At 41.3% G+C, this 13,885-nt stretch overlaps 1 protein-coding gene across 3 annotated transcripts in view; it reads right to left on the bottom strand.

The window, feature by feature from the left end:
- The window catches only part of LHFPL6 (LHFPL tetraspan subfamily member 6), a 150,320-nt gene that overhangs the window by 101,072 nt on the left and 35,363 nt on the right, over nucleotides 1–13,885 (bottom strand). The gene's annotated exons all lie outside the window — the stretch shown is intronic.

Below are 13,885 nucleotides of genomic sequence, written 5' to 3'. Positions count from 1 at the left end.
ACTGCAGAAGAATAATGCACCTACCTGGCCACTTGTCTTGTTGGTCCATTTCTTTGCGAATTGCTGTACTTTAACTCATGAAACAGTAAAACATCAGAGTAAAGCAATGGAAAGTTAATGTGTGCTTAACTGTTCAAGAATTATATTCAGGAAGAAAAAAGTATAGGCATAATTTGTCAGTAGGTATAAAAATAGATCTTGAGGCATTATCTGAACTTGGGAAAAATGTTTAATTGGCTGCCTGAGGCCCTCTAGTATTTTAATTTTTCTAAATGAATTACAGTATATTCATTATACCGTATAGGTAGCTACAAGTGTAGAAGTGTTTCTGTGCATTCATTCTGTGGTTCATTCACAATCTGAAAAAATAAAGCCAACCAGGTGTAATGAGGACTCCCTGTTTAGGTGGTTCAGTTCCTTCTTCTTTGTTCTGCTTTTCTGCTAGCAGTATTCGAAACCCAAATTTGCATGAGTGAAAAATCTTCCTTGGAAAAGCTAACTCACACTTTGGGGTTCTGCTGCCATGCCGAATAATTCAAGCTGCTTAAATGGATTTGCAAGGTGGATGTTCAAATGTAGATTAAAGTGTGAAGCCACTTCCCAGAAAATCATCTAATTTACAAATGAGGAATCTTCAGACCTTGAGGTAGCCAGAGTAACTTGGCTTTTAAAGGAGATTACCTACAAAAAGCTCCGGCTACCAATCTGCTAGAGACTGGATGCATGACTCTTAAAACTCCAGAACAAAAGATCAAAGACTGCCTCAGTCAAGCAAAATATTCCACTGCTGGGTAAATAACTTTTGCTCTGCAAATAGCATTTTCCCAAATGCCATATCGCAATTCAGATCTTCTGACAGGTGCAAACACAGGTTGGAAAAGTGTGCAAAAACATGTCCCATGACTTGTGAGAAAGAACTGGTTACTAGAGCATACTCAGCACCTCTAAAAACTGGGATACAGGGGCCATAATGCTTTTGAGAGTACAGCTATAACTGGAACACAAGGCAGTCCTAGTTAATGGCAGCACTTTTAAGGCAGGAGCCTTTAAGGAGGAGCTTTCAGATATCCAATCATCACACAACCCTAAAGGGACAGCTCTGCAGACTTGCTCCCCAACTCAGCCCCTAAAAACTGCATCTCATCTTCTCCCCAAGCCCTATACCGCTACATAGGAGGTTATGTCCCTGGACACTAGACAGGTGAGGAAAGGCAAGGGAAGGAAATGCTAACCCAAGGATCTCTCTGGTGGGTGTGGCCACTGGTGGGGACAACCTCACCCTTGAGAGAGGCAGTAAGTACCCAGAAGTCTCACTATCTGCAAAGGCTGTCACAGGGGCTTTGTACTTTCCTGCATCACCCCACCACTGTATAGACCTCAGTGACCAGATTCCCATGACAGTTTGTGGTGAATTGGTGTAAAATGAGTATAGGGGGGCTTAAAATATGAGTGAGGTTTTAAGTAGCCCACAAGGCATGAGGGAGACCACAACATCTGGCTGTTCATCTTACTTTTCAGTCAAGTGCCAGATGTAAATATGAGGGCAGGTAATAGGCAAACAGGAATAATAAGAGAGGAAGGAAAATCTCTTGGAACCTGAGCATGGAATCACAGCACCTTCACCCTGGAGATCTAGGCAGTCCAGTAAAACAGAGCCACATCTGAGACCTTGGACCCTGAGATTAGCTCAGGTGGTTAAAACTTGGTTGTAATAATGCCAAGGTCATGGGTTCAATCCCCTGTAGGGGCCATTGACTTGAGTTGGACTCGATGATCATTGTGGGTCCCTTCCAACTCAGAATACTCTGTGATTCTGTGATTCTTGTGACACATGCTATCAGCCTAGCGCAAAGCATCAGCACTCAACATGAAAAATAATACTTTTCCCAGCAATCACCCCCAAATCATAGTGGAAGAGAACTGGAGAACTAAAGAACAGTAACTAGAGAGCTCAATCAAAACCCTAGCAATGTTGACACAGTCTTCTTGCAACTCTGAACAAGCATATTTTGCATTCCAGCTTATTTGAGGCATGTCCTGGGTAGTGGACAAGAGTACTCAGCATGCCATGGAGAAGCCTGACTTTGAAATAGCAAGCTCTGATACTCACTGGAGAACTAACACAGGTCTCCAGAAGCAGGAGCACAGTGGGGCCTTTCTGCACTGCCCTTCTTTCTGCCTCTTCCACTAGTGCTCACATCAGGGGTAGAGGAAAAAAAAAAAAGAGAAAGAAGAAATTAGGGAAATAAATGTCAGATAGCCCTGCAGCATCAAGATTCTGTATAATCCTCACATTTTACCACAAAACCAGAAGATGTGGCTCACAGAAAAGCCATTTGGCCCACTGCACCTACTGCCTTTTGGTGTTGTCTGTATCCTTAAAATCAAAAGAGAGCACAAATACTTCAAAGAATTATGGCTTATTGTCACGTGTACAGGAATGGGTTAAATCATTTTGTAAGATAGTGCAGTGGTTGCACATTTTATAATGACTTTTTATGTGTTTTTTTCTGCTGTCATTCACAATGCCTTCCCTAGGGAAATCATTTCATCACCTCTGTGATGGCAGCATGAATGAAGACTGACCCCTGCTTAGGAAGCCACATTTATTCATGTTAGGTGACTACATCCATAAAATAAAAGCCATTTTTTGCCAGAATTCCTGCTTGTCTCACTTTTATTCCCTCTTATTACTTCTATATTTTTCTCTGTCACTGTCTGAGTAAATTACTTGGTACTTTACCTTTTCTTTTGTAGGAGGTTTTCAGATAAATCTAATTCTCTAATTTTCAGGTTGCGTCTTCTATATCTTTGTGGATAACAAAATTTTAACTTTATAATAAGTAACCTTTGGTCATTACAGGCCAAAAATCCCTTTCCAGTTACTTCTATGCAAATTCAAAATAATCCACTAATAAGCAAAACTTAGCCCCTAGACCGGGCATGTCTGAAAATGGTTTGGTGTGAAACAGTTTTCTTAGATGCAGACTGATTGTCAAGTGAGCCTATACTAGTAAGCTTAAGCAAAGTTTGTACTTTTGTATCTGCAATACATCCCACCAGTAAAAAGACTCCATGAAGAGTTACTACAGAGTAGTGAGAGCATGGTAAATTTGTGTCTGAGCCTTGTATTACCTGGGCAGACAAAAGCTTTTATTATAACCTCCATTCCACCGGTAAGTCTTGCCTATAAATATTAGTCACATGGCACGGAAGAATAAATTTTTATGATGATGACAAACTAAAGCACAAAATTGAGCACTTATATGCAGGTTGCCATTGGGGCATTTGATGATTCACAAATTAGTCCTGACCCTTGTGGATGTAACTTTAAGTATTTCACTTCAAATGTTTCTACCCTTTCAAGTGCCCCTTTACAGAGCTGGAATTTGATCTGCCTACTACTAGGAAATAATTTAACACAGCCTTTGAGTACAGAAAAAATAGATGTTTTCAAGAACAGACTCTTAGTTCCTGTATTCAGGGAAGAATGATTTGTTTTATATAGCTTCCTGTTGTAGGGCCAGATTTCTTCACTTTTTATTCTGATTGAGTAGTCCTTTATTTTTCCAAGTAGCTCTGTAGTCAAAGGTTGTTTAAACAGAAGCAGATTGCATAATCTGAATTATTTTTGTTTCTCATAAAGCTGTTCTTTCTAATGTCATAATCTGATTCTTCCCATTGTACTAAACAATTCCACTTAGGCCTGTTTATGTTATACTGGAGTTCAAGGCATATCATCTTAAGTGTTATGCGCTTTGCATAGACATGTTCTATCACCCTGACTTAATTTAGAATGCTCAGAGTAGATCTTCAGCAGGTACAAAGTCTCTTTGAAACAGTAACAACTTCTCTGAATTTTACAGTTTGGCAAGAAATAGACACATAAAGTGTTGAGGGGTTTCTTTCAGAAAATGGGCTTATGAACTATCCACCCTGCACCAACTCTGTGAGACTGGAGCAGATATAGGCTAACAGACAGCAAGGACACACACCTGCTGTTAGGCGAGAAGCACTCCCTAGGAGTTCTCAATGACTCCCCAGAAGTTTTCTCATGAGAACACCTCAACTTTCACACAGGACTCCAGAGATGCATCTGAAAACATCAAGGATGAGACAATATAAACGTTTGACTTGTGAGATATGGTTTTTAACCAATTAAAGGTTGTGGCCTGATGGTGTGAGACTCAATTTAGCCAATAAGATGTAGCTTTAACCCTATATAAACAGTGTGCTGTGTGTAATAAAATGTCTTCACTGTAAACCTCATAGGCTTATCGGGTGAAGTTCTTTCTCTCTGCAAAAGATTGCTTACATTAATACAGAACATTTGTCTGTTTTTTAGTGGGATTGGATCCCATTTCTTTCTTTATCCTCCACAAAGCTGGGCAAATGCAAAGATATTTTTAATGTACCTTTGTGAGGAAAAGATTATCAAGGAATATTTTGTTTGGATTTTGCTAAAAGCTTTGTTTTCAGGGAAACACACATTTAGGATAGGCCCGAAAGCTTCTTCATGCTCATTCTGGTTAGGTATGAAAATTTTCAACCTTTGGTTCAAGAGTTCATTGCCGAATCAGGGCTACAGCACATGTCAAAGCTGTTCACTTTGAAGGAAAAGCTTTTCCAGACTGAAAACTCAATTTACTCCCAGCTACTGACATTAAGATAAGCAGTCCCTCAAGGACAGATACACTGATACACTATTTGCAGGCTCTGGCAGAAATTAAGTGGTGTTCCATGTACACACATTTGGGACATGTGTACCCTATTGAACAGGATCTTTCATTTGCACATCAAATGAAGCTTTCCAGTGGCTCAGTTGAGCACCGTTCACTTGCTGAACATCACCCCTGTTACAAGAGCCTATGATAATGGCATGCCCATATATCCTAAAGACAAAAGATTACTGCTCTGCAGGACAATGCTATCAATCCGCTGCCTATCATCTTGTGTAATGAAGTCTCTATAACAATGTTATACTTTTTACACCTTTTTTGACAAATGAGTTATCCCCTAGGAAAGCTTCATTAGATGTCCTTCACAGCTTCCATCAAAATGCTGCAATTAACTTTTTATGTTAGCAGCATCAAGGAATTTGATGTATGGTGCCATGCAAACCCAGAACGTGTGCATGCACATGCTGGTGTATACTTTGCTGCTGTATGCCTGATAATATTTCCTTTCTCTCCAGCTATTTAACCTGATCCAGTTGTTCTTTCACCTTCATGTGATGACATCAGGTGCATGCTGCTAAGTCTGAATAAGGCTTTGTGCAGACTTTCTGGAATCAAATGTCCATACGAGGGCAAGATTCCTGATCAAATGAAGCAATTAAGAGCATTAATACAAGTATCTGAAATTGATCATTGAACTTGAAATCAATCAGCTAAATTAAACATACATGTAGGAGCTGCCCTTTAGCCTGGAAATGCCCTTTTTTCTACTTAAAGGAGGATTAGCTGTGAAGGCTATCTACTACCAACACACCAAGGGAACCAATAGTCCAGAGAATATCACACTGAAAAAGGTTTTAAAGGACTAAACCAGGGAATTTCCACTCAGAAAAAAAAATCCATTCGGGAGCTGGGCTAATGAAACCTACACAGCGTTGCTCCAACTCTCCTCCTAAACATATCACCAGGAACTACTAGAAAATATAATAGAAAAGAACATATTTTCCTGGGGATTCTTGAATAATCTCCCTGCACTGAACTGAGATTGATGTAAGTCTCATGGCATGATGCAATGTGGTTCAAATTACCTTCAAAAAGGGCATTTCCATTTTTTAAAATAGCCTTTCAATTTTAGAAGAATTTTTGTAGAGCCATATTAGACAGCCTGAGAGAGTGTTAAGTTCATCCCAATAGAAATTATATACATCTCCATAAGGAGGCAAGGTCAAATGCTGTGTGAAAACTGAGCTCAGCTTTGCAATAATATAGTGAGTATTCATGACAGTGGTGGGGGTCAATGTCTTTTATAATAGAAGAACTGATTTCTCTAGGACTGGATAATTTGCACTCGCTTGGCCATGGGAAATCTTAGGCTTCCTTGCTAGGTGATCTGTCATCTGGAGCTCAGGATGTGCAGTATAAGTTATGAAAATTCTCAGTGGAAGAATTTCTGAGTAACAGAAGAAACACAATAGGTTTCCTAGGTAATTAGGAGAAGAACAAAGTAGTAAAGGACTGAATTACAGTAGAAGCAACAGAGAAAATCAAATACTTATTCAAGGATCTTAGGAGATCAATGTCACATTATTATCTATGCTAGATCAAGCTTTATGACAACTGTGATAGGCATCACTAACAATCATCGCAGAGAATTTCAGTGCTTTCCTGCTTTTCCTTCAAGTCTCATGCCACAATTTGTTTGTCAGAAGAACAGAATGTAGTATTTTCTTGCTAAAGAAGAAGATTGTGCATCCACAGCACTATCCTGAAGCTGGGAAAGTACACACAGGATCTACTTCTTTCACAAAATATCCCAGTATAGTTTACAGACTGTCTCTTCAGTCTCCCCAAAATCAAATGATCACACAGTCTTTTCCATAACCTGTCAAAGCTCCTGATAAAGGATGTCAGTGTCGTGGCCCCCAGCTATTGGTAAAAGGAAGCTGAGGTACAAAGCTGTGAAAAGGTTTATTCACTAACATCCAGGAGCTGATTAGAAAAGAAAGAGATCCTGGTTTCTAGCCAATCCTTTATCCAACTCTTGGGCTTGTATTCTATGCAGCTGGCAAAGGGAAGGCAAGACAAGGCAAAGCAAGGCAAGGCAAGGCAATCTACAGTAGGTTTTTGAAGATCTCACTTGAGCATGAGTTCTCCTCCTCTGAGGTGACATCTTACTTAGCAAGAACATCCAAAAGATGCCCAAAGTGCTACTATTACCTAAATGGGTTAGTCTATATTAGGTAAATCAGTTGCTTTTCCACTGTGCAAGAATTAAAGGCCATATTCAGACTGTCTATAACAAACCTTAACTTTCTCTCATCTCCATTTATTGAGCCAGAATCAGCCAGTCCAGTTAATCAGAGCTTGAGTCAACTGCCTAAACATAAGCATTTGATGCCATCTGATGTGCAGCATTGGAGGGAAGGGAGAGGGGTCTCTGCTTTCCCCTTTGTCCAAGGAAATGCAGAGAAGGGAGACAGAGACCAGGCAGTCCAGGCAGTCCAGGTAAGAGAGCGTTTATTGGAACAATTCATCAGGTATTATCAGATCTCAGGGGGAAAGTACCAGATCTGGGGCTGGATTGGATGAAAACTTAGGAAGGGGAAAGGATGCTAAACACCTGCATTAAAGTAATAGAATGGAAATTTTAGGCTGGAGCTAGGCAGAGCTACTTGCAGATATTGATTAAGCACATTTTAGATGAGAATTTCCAATTGAAGGTGCAAATTCCTCATCACTGACTACAGAGGATACCTATGGCAACACCATGCAAAAGTTCAGTTTTATAGGTGCCTAAAGCTGGGAGGATGAGGCTGGGCTGTACCCCCAGTTCTCTGTTGTTTGACCCCTTCTGCACTTCTCAGCTTCTCTGGAAATTGCATGGAAAATCCTGTCATAGGATTTTGAAGAACTTTGTATTTCCTCTGCAGAGTATAATTAGGGAAGATAGGAGAGAAATAAAGCCTGTTTATTCCCCACCTCAGAGAGATAGGAGAAAAATACTGTGAAGAGTTAATAGTTGAGTCAGATTAAATTTACCATGTCTGCAAAATTTTCTATCAAAAGGTTACCTTTGATATAATGTTTCAGCCTGCAGACTTTTTCTTCCCAGGCATTAAATTCTGTTGTAATAAACTTTTACAATACGCATCATTATAGGAAACTTAAATAGGCTTAGCTCTTGAGTGAGAGTCACAAAGACAGTAGAATAGAGGAAAGAAATGAAAGGTGTCTGGCTTCTTGAATATCTAAGAAAACGTTCTTCTTTATTAAATAATGCATATGAAGAGAGGGATTTGGAATTCTAAATTTTCAAGGTCAGGGTGGAGGGGAGAGACACAAATTCCTGATCTCAGCCCTTGCCTCTGCATCTGTCTTTGCCATACAGCGTTGTGCAAATCAGAGGACTACCCAGCCACGGAGCCCCTTAGTTCCAACTGCAATTGAGCCCCTGGGGCAAATGGGTTGTTAATACTCACCCCTCTCAAAGAAGAGTCATGGCAATTGCTCTTTTTATTCTTCACAGTATCGTTCTCATATCTGTGAGGACAGACTTAGAAAATATAAATGGCTCAGCTTTATAGCAAAACAGTGCTGGTGGTTTAAAAGTAAAATTCAGAGCCACTTTTCTGCTTATAATGAGCATTGCAATGCAGAATGGGGAGCTGCAGAGAGCCCAATGAGAGATAGGGAGGATCAGCCTTCTTGTTATTACTATGGTTTATGGAGACATTTGGCCTTAGTTATATGGTTCTCCCTATTCTACTGCAATTCACATGTTTAAAGTGTAATATAATTGTCCACAGAGACCATGCTACACTCCCTTCCAAAGCTCTAAGTATGTTGGTTACTTAACAGACCTTCTGTCACACATGGGTGAAATGAAAGTTCATTTCTTACAGAAGAGTTACAGTACCTTTTTCATTTGTTTTAGAAGAAGAAGGGATTTATATCCTATTTTGTTCTTTGTGTACTCTTGGAACATCAGCTATCAGCCTTATGATGGCCAGGGAGCATACATCAACTAATGTCGCATTTCATGGCTTGGTATAAACACAGAGAAAGATAGCTGGTGCTCACTATGTATAATGTGGAGTTAGACAGGGGTTGAAATTTGTCTGTGCCCTTAAAATAACAAATCCTTCATCCTGTCTATACAAGGAACAGAGCAGAGACACTGCACCACCTCCAAAGTCTTGTGAGAGGCAGAAGGAGGGGAACATTAAGACAGAGAAACCGCCTTGATATACTCCTTTTCCAATTATTATTCTGCTTCCCTCCCCCCACCAGCCTACAGACAGTTGCCTTAAAAAGCAATGCCCTACATTCATCAAGTATTACATTCCTCCAGATTTTCTCCCTTCCTATTGCTCAACAGCAGATTTCAGCTATTCAGAAGTCTGTGAGTTCACATCTGGCTTGGCTGTTTGGGTCCCTGTGCATCTCTGGGAGACCTAACTCATTCTCTTGATTAAGTGGGCACAGAGAGATTCCTGGAGTGGGAAGAGGGCAAGATAATAGCCTGAAACATCACTCACTATTTGCATTGCAGTGTCATTTGCAATCAACAAGAGTGCCCTCCATTTAAGACACTGGCTTCCTTCCCACTAGACTCAGTTATACACTTAATTCTTACAACAACCTGACACTTTATTTCTGGCAATGCTTATTCTAAAGGTCAAAGGCCTCACTGATTTTCTCAATTAGCAATACTATTTTATTTAACTTTTTTTAACTGCAAAAGGCACACCTCTCATGTGTCCTGAGGCATTTTTACAGACACAAAGGAAATATAGTCCACAGGGCAACCTTTATTAATGAACGCCAACAGGGATTCCCCAAACTAGTCCTTCAGAAAAAGCCCTAGTAAATGAACAGACTTGATGTTTGAAAAACTCAAACTCTGACTCAGATGCTGGGGTGGCTATCAAAGCAAAGGGTCCCACAAGTTCCCAGCCAGGAGGCAAAAATATATAAATTTTTAGTGTTAGAGACATTTTGGTTTGGGTTGGTCCTGATTGAGAGAAACAAAACAAATAATGAATGTTCATTAAAGTCTTCAGTTTGGCTTTGCAACTTCATTTTAAACCCAAAACACTGCCTGTCAACAGACAGGGAAGGTGACTCAGTGAAATATGGACTATGCTCTGTCCTTAGATGTATGTCGAGGCCTGCCCCTGAAGCCAACAGAGGCCAGAATCTGGCCTTATAAATATGGGTAGGTTCTAAACTGACATATAATTTATTGTGAAAGGAGAACTCTACTTTCCCAAGCTTTGGTAAAAGAATAAGGGTTGGTGGCCATTGCAGATCCTTTTGCCACTAAGGGTGAGATCCAGCAGAATTTGTTGAGGTTTATAATAAAAACAGCCTCATCATTGCCTGTATTTATTGTAGATCTCAATTTTCATGTCTTCTATCACTGACTTACCTGAGAAAGGTAATAACCTTTCAAAAAGTGTGCGCATTGTAATAAAAGGTAAGCCAGTGAAAACCCTAATTTACTCACATAGGCAAATAAAAAAGCTTTGACTTAGTATAACGTGTCACTTCTTGCAGCATCCCCTCCATTTTACCTAATGAAACATTACCAAGCGTGATGCCCTAAAAACTGAGGCTGGGAATGAAATACCCTCAATGGAATGCAAAATACAGGACCCCCTGTGCGGGCAGGTAGTGTTGCCCTGCAAGTGACTCTCTGCCCCCCCGTTCTCATTGCTTTGCAACTTTTTCCAGGAGTTTTGCTTCAAAATGATTAATCTGGAGATGTTGTCCCAAACAAAGGGGAAGCTCCTTTTTGAAACACATTGGGGAAAACAGTTCTTCATCCTCAGTCAGGTTTGCAAAACATTCAGTATGTGCCTTTGGCAAGAGAGGAAGGGAAGAGTGTTTGCAAGCCTCTGTTATAGCACATTTGCCTTCCTCACTGCTGGGAGGTGCAGTCTTTATTCTGACTGTGGGCTGAGCAGCATGGTGCAGCTCTGAAGAACAGCTTTCTTCTTGGCTGAATTCAATGTTTGGAAGCTGGTGGCTGCGGCTGCTGCTGCTATAATTGCTGAGTTTATTGCTGCCCAAAGCAAATGAATGAGTAGGAGGAACAGAAAGTGCTATTAATCTACTCTTTGCTGAGTTTGTGGGGGGAAAAAAAAGACAAGTATCATTCCTGTAGGCACTCAATATGGTGATGAGTGTTGCAAAAGCAGTTGGATATCACATCCTACCATACTAGTAGCATGAAGAAGGCAAAGGAAGTCTCCTGCCTTCTCGGCCCAAGAAGCCTCTCACCAGGCTGTTCTGTACCAGGGTCTCACTCAGGGCTGCACTGATTCCATGTTGCCTTACAGATCAGGCAGCAGGAGCTGGTCTCACACTTAGTCCATCATCAAGTCAGGATGTGGCCTTGCCTTCCTGCAGAATCAGAGCTCTCTTCTGCAAAGCACAGAGGATCAAGTCTAGAATATATATATTAAGTAAAAGCAAGAAGTATGAAGATATTGCCTTATCTGTAATCACCTTTGCACCTAGACTTATTTGCTCAGAGGTATATTATGATCTCAAATTATTTTCTTAGACAAGACTACCTATCAGTATTCTGTACAAGAAGGAAGATGCAAAATGTAGAAATCTATCTTCTCCCGTAAAGGTCACTGAAAATTATTTTCCAAATGAACAAAGTTCTTAAAAATAGGAACTCATTTTAAGATCAAAATAGTTTATGTAAGTGTTTTTTAATTGTCCTAGTTCAGCAGGAGGGACCAGCTAACACTGGGTGGGGGTGATCAAAGCTGTGTATTCTACCCCCTCTATTCATTCTCCAAGGTCAATGGGCCATTAGCAGCAGCTGCCCAGGGAGCCATTATCACTTCACACCCAGCCTGAGGGGGGCGGAGCTGCCAATGGGCCATCAACAGCTCAACACCCCCTGGCTCCCACAGTTAATCACCCATTGTGTGAGTCCCCGCCCAGGGGGAGGGACTGAGAGCTCCCTGAGGGTACATAAGTGGTGGGTAAGAAGACCTCAGGAACCTCTTGTCAGATCCAGAGCAGCAGCAGGACCTTGACAGGAGGAGATCCCCGCTCTCGCCCAGACCACAGCCCTCGGCTGCACCAACAGGTTTTTCTTTTCCTTTTGCTCTGGACTTGGGGGAACCACAGGGGTCTCAGCACAAGGGCAAACAAACCCCCTTGGGTTTGTGCCCCAGGACACTGGGTTATACTGCTGGGGTTTTGTGAGTTGAAAGCAATTTCCTTTGTGTGTCAGTGTTGCTATTGTAATATTATTATTAAATTTTAGATCTGACTTATAATCTCTCTCGTGGTGAGTTCATTTCCCCTGCTGGTTCACCTTTAAACCAGCACATTAATAAATCCTTGATAGCCTTCCTGCTGCACTGGCCATTTCTCAACATAGTTCTGCTATAGCAGAGACCATTGAAGGATATCAGAAAGAAAGAGCATGCAGGAAGATATAATATTTTTTATTAAACCAACTGATTTAGTTGTGAATATAGGCAGACTTTTGAACATCCCAGCTCTTCTTCAAGTCATTTCCAAAGACAAGCAAACTGCTTAGCTCAACAGTGGAAACACTACATGATAAAAAGTTGATTCATTTGAGACTGAAAACATGCATTGATTAATGTAGAGAGAAGCCCACAAGTCCTATGTAAAGTCATGAAGTTTTGGGAATGACAAGATGGGGGAGCAGGAGGCACATCAGGCATAATTTTTTGGCTTAAGGGAAGCAAATTACAGGTAGAACCCTAATACAGCAAGTTTCAGACTCCTATCTCTGTGTAACTTATAATTACATGACTTATTAAGGAGTTTTTTCATGTTTAAGTTGACAGAAGGAGATAAGCCAGGTCCTTGACACTGCACAGCCACTTCATGCTCTGGAAGCATTTCAGAAATTGTGGTGCTAGAATCCACACAGAGATGAAGAACTGTTTGTTTATGTTGTTGCTGACTGAATCTGCTGCTGGCATCACCATTTAAAATTTGAAGTGTATTTAAAGTGGAATTGACTCAACCAAAACATGCAACAAATGCCCAGAGACACAGATGCAGGACAGCAGTGGCAAACTTCCAGCTGCCATAGCAGGCATTTAAAATCCTCTGGAAATAAATGACTTAAAGTCTTTGAAAGGATAAAAAAGGACTGCCAAGCCAGACAAATCTTGGGGCCTGTTCCTGAAGGCCCCAGACATGCATGATTTCAATTGATTTCCAATATTGTCATCTTTCCAGGACAGGCATTAAGAGATGGCTGCCTTTCCTCAGGGTTGACCACAATTGCTGCCTTCTATCCCAGTGCTATGGTTTACATGAGGATGTATTTGGTCCAAACAAACAGCCTGCTTAGGCCACTTCCAGCCTCCAGCAGTGGCCATAAGCCATATACACTGAAAATTAAGAAATGGGTAAACATTTACAACCTTTCCCCACACAATCTCAGCTTCTGAGTATTTTCAACTGACTAGATTTTCTAAACCTCATATCCTTCACCTGTTTAGTAATCCTTTGTAAATCTCTCTTTCAAGTACTTAGTCTCTTCTTGACCTTTTGCATATGTAACATCCTCTGCCAGGAGACACATGGGTTCATTGCCTGTTATGAAGAGAACTGCCTTCTTCTGTTGGTTTTGTACCTGTCTCCCAAGTAGTCCATCTGATGGACATTTATCCTTGCCCAGGATGAAACAGGGAATAGTCAGCCCTTGTCCACAGTTTTGTAGTGCTGTAGTGTACTCCACCTATGTTGACTTTTTCCAGTCCTAGTCTAACAGCTTCTCTCCTATTTCTTGGCCCCACAGCCAGGCCGGGAGAGTCATGTTGCCCAGACATATGCTAGATAGGTACAGGTGAGCTTAAAGATGGCGAGAGGCCTCAGCATTGGGCTCCTGTGAGAGAGACGTGATCAAACCGAGCTCCATGTTCAGAGGAGCCCTGATAGATGGCACGCACTTCAGCCATGGCCCAGTGGTCCCTGGTCACAGGACACAGCACGGTGCGTCTCCTGACTCATGAGGCAAAGGCTGTATCTCTGCACTATCTCCCAGTGCAACCCTTTCCCATGTGCCTTTCAAGATCTTTCAGTGGCTGGGCACAAGGCAGCAGCAACCCCTAACTCAAATAGGAGTGCTCTGAGATGCTGTTGAGGTGCCAAATGGTGGAATGGTCCCTTATCCCAAAGGCTGCACAGTGTAA

This window comes from Pithys albifrons, chromosome 1, assembly GCF_047495875.1.
Source record: "Pithys albifrons albifrons isolate INPA30051 chromosome 1, PitAlb_v1, whole genome shotgun sequence".
NCBI classification, from domain to species: Eukaryota; Metazoa; Chordata; class Aves; order Passeriformes; family Thamnophilidae; genus Pithys; species Pithys albifrons.
Note: the sequence above shows the minus strand (reverse complement) of the source record. Positions and strands in the feature narration are given on the sequence as shown.